This window comes from Microtus pennsylvanicus, chromosome 12, assembly GCF_037038515.1.
Source record: "Microtus pennsylvanicus isolate mMicPen1 chromosome 12, mMicPen1.hap1, whole genome shotgun sequence".
Classification (NCBI taxonomy): domain Eukaryota; kingdom Metazoa; phylum Chordata; class Mammalia; order Rodentia; family Cricetidae; genus Microtus; species Microtus pennsylvanicus.
Window position 1 is genome coordinate 91,945,068 of NC_134590.1, and position 3,538 is coordinate 91,948,605.

The 3,538-nt window shown below is 42.3% G+C and overlaps 1 pseudogene; it reads right to left on the reverse strand.

Moving 5' to 3' along the window:
- Nucleotides 1–966: 966 nt before the first annotated feature.
- LOC142832420 (small ribosomal subunit protein uS5 pseudogene) lies at nt 967–2,249 on the reverse strand (annotated as a pseudogene).
- Between the last annotated feature and the right edge of the window lie 1,289 nt (nt 2,250–3,538).

A 3,538-nucleotide genomic window follows, 5' to 3' on the forward strand; every position in this document is an offset into this window, starting at 1 on the left:
ATGTTTCTCACACTTATAGCTAGACTAATCAGGTTCTTTTGATACATAGAGATTGTATTCCACACAGACAGGTAATCTTCAACCACTTCACAGAGCTGTAGGATATGGCATTTAAATAACTTAGGGTTCTGTTGACATGAAACATGATTGCTCCTGGCAGCACCAATCTATTCCCAAGAGAATGTTGAACACCAAAGACACTCCACTTGGAGCTTGTTTTCTTCTTGGCAAAACTGGCCTTTGGGCAAGGAACTGCTCATGCCTGTTCCAAAATTCACAGTACCAAGCAGGATACAAGAAAAAAGACTGTCAAATCTTACCAAGACAGAGTAAGACAGTTTTGAAAAATTTTCCATTCTCTGAAAATGGTCTGTCAGTTACTCTAGGCCTTAGCCGAAGTTGGTTGTTCCAATGTTGTAATTTAGACTTTGGGTGATCGCCCAGGTAGGCAGTTGTCTCTGTCATTTACTCCACATTTTGGAATTTGCTTGATTGCACTTCCTATTTACTCAGGTAATATTATTTCCCTTCTCAGGTCTTCGATGGGGTTGAAGACTAGATAGTCATAGTTACTTTCATCTCATGACTCAGCCAAGCTATTTATAACACAAGACTTAGACTCCTTAGGACTGGATAACTATTGAAACATTTAGCATATGTTTCTTGCTTAATATTGTTTATGTTGGTTGTAATTCTAATTTTTATACTTGATATTTGTTCTTATTGTATATAGTTTTGTATTAGGCTTAGAATTCTCTTATTTAGACGAAAGGGGGAGGTGTTGTGGAAACTCCTTCAGCCAATAGCCTTTAAGATACCAGATCACATGAGTGTGGTCTCATATACTATAAATGCAGCTGTAAAACTTGTGCACGCTCTCTCTTCTGGCTGCCGGACTTGGTTGCTGTTCCCATTTGTGCAGAGGATGGCAATCTGTGAATCTACTCACTTCCTGTATAAAAGCCCTTATGTGGTGGCCACAGCTGGAGCCTGGGTCCTCTGAACGGAGACTCTGGTGTGGGTTTTCACAAGATGGTCAGTGAATTCCTGATAAGGAGACTTGGTGAACACAGTCTCTTTCCAGAGGTCGGGGGTCATCAAAGGTGGCTTTGGCAAAGTTCCCCAGAGTGGCAGTACAGCCCCTGGCTGATGTGTAGCAGTCATCAATACCAGCCATCATCAGTAGCTTCTTGGGCACAGGAATGGAGACTATGCCAGTGCCTCTGGGGGCAGGGATGAGGCGCACCAGCACAGAACCACAGCGGCCTGTCACTTTGCACGGAACAGTGTGGGGCTTGTCAATCTTGTTCCCCCAGTAGCCTCTCCGCACAGGGACAATGGAAAGCTTGGCCAAGATGATGGCCCCTCGGATGGCAGTGGCTACCTCCTTGGAGCACTTGACACCGAGACCTACGTGACCATTGTAGTCCCCAATAGCGACGAAAGCCTTGAACCTGGTCCGCTGGCCTGCCCTAGTCTGCTTCTGCACCGGCATGATCTTCAGAACCTCATCCTTTAGGGAAGCTCCCAGGAAAAAGTCAATGATCTCGGATTCCTTAATGGGCAGGGAGAACAGGTAGATCTCCTCTAGGGACTTGGTTTTCATGTCCTTAACCGGGCGGCCCAGCTTGGTGACGGGAATCCACTCCTTGTCCTCAGCTTTACCTCTGCAAGCCCCCCACGAACATGGCCCCTAAGACCGCTGCCGAATCCTCCGTGGAAGCCGCCACAGCCTCCTAATCCTGGGCTCCCAGGTCCTCCTGACCCTCTGCTGTACGGGCACCACCCGCCATTTGGTGATTTCCAGAAGAAGAAGCTAACCCTTTATTATACTCAATTTTGAGCTAGTGTGGGATTTCTTTTTTTGTGTTTATCTTCACACACTCATTTGCCAAATTTAATTTCCTTTTTATTGATTTTATTGAGCTATACATTTTTCTCAGCTCCCCTCCCTTCTTTTTCCCCTCCCCTTCAACCCTCTCCCATAGTCCCCATGCTCCCAATTTACTCAAGAAATCTTGATTTTTTTCTACTTCCCCAAATTTAATTTCTTTGAGTACCCTTTGGGTTACTTTCTGCAGTTAGTATAGTTTACTTGTACAAAGAACAAGTAGGATATTTCCTTATAATTTCCTTGGCTTGTGGCCAAGTGATGAAAAAATCTATTTTTCAAACACTTGCAATTGCCTTGTTTCTTGTGAATTCTGAAGTTCCTAGCACATTTCCTACCAATAGTGGATCAATTTCATCATTACCTTGTGCTAGAGGGCTGCGTAGACCCATAGGGGATCTAGACTGTGTTATATATAAAGGATGATTTATACTTCTGATTATTTCTTGTAACTGGATAAGAAAATAAATTCTGTATCGTCTAGAATAAATTCAGCAATTTCAATATGTAAAACTACTCTTTCTGCATATTGAGAATCAGTAAGTATATTAAGAGGTTTGAGGGCTGGAGAGATGGCTCAGAGGTTAAGAGCATTGCCTGCTCTTCCAAAGGTCCTGAGTTCAATTCCCAGCAACCACATGGTGGCTCACAGCCATCTGTAATGGGGTCTGGTGCCCTCTTCTGGCCTTCGAGCATACACACAGACAGAATATTTTATACATAATAAATAAATAAAAATATTAAAAAATTATTTTAAAAAAGAGGTTTGAAAAATCTAATAATACCATGAGAATAGCATGTAATTCTGACTTTTATACAGAATCATAAGGGCTTTGGGCCACTTTACCCAAATTTCCTGATTTGTAACCTGCTTTTCCTGATTTATTTGCATCAGTATAGTGTAGTAAGGAGCGGGGGCCCCTTGTTCCGGCTGCCTGGCTATCTTATACCCAAAATAATCACACAGAAATTGTATTAATTAAATCACTGCCTAGCCCATTATGTCTAGCCTCTTATTGGCTAACTCTCACATATTAGTTTAACCCATCTCATTAATGTGTATCGCCACTTGACTGTGGCTTACCGGCATGAGTCTAACCAGCATCTGTCTCAGGCAGGAGAATCATGGCGTCTGCCACACTGTCCTTCTTCCCAGAATTCTGTTCTGTCTTCCCTGCCTACCTGAGTTCCGCCCTATCAACTAGGCCAAGGCTTCTTTAATGACCAATGAAAGCAACACAAATGCAGAAGGACCTCCTACACCAGTACAGAATGTAGGGGCTCCGGTTATTGGTGTGTCCTGTACAATGTGAGGAAGGATCCAGTTAGTTCTCTTTATAAAGCCAAAGTCTCTTACTTTTTGAATATTTGTTGTTAATCTCTCCAAAAAAGTTACTGCAAGCTCTTTGCCAATGTTCATTTTCTGTCCATAAAGAGGAAATTCCTGTACAATTTCAGGTATATTCCTGATAATTGATAAAGTCTCATTTTTCCTTCTAGAATCACCACAGAAAACCTAAAAGCTCAACATTTATGTACTGAAGAGGCCAATTTGAATGTCAAGACTCTGCAAATATTGTTACATCTACTCCTGTGTCTACAAGACCTTCAAATACGATGTCCTTTATACATATTTTTAAGGTTTAT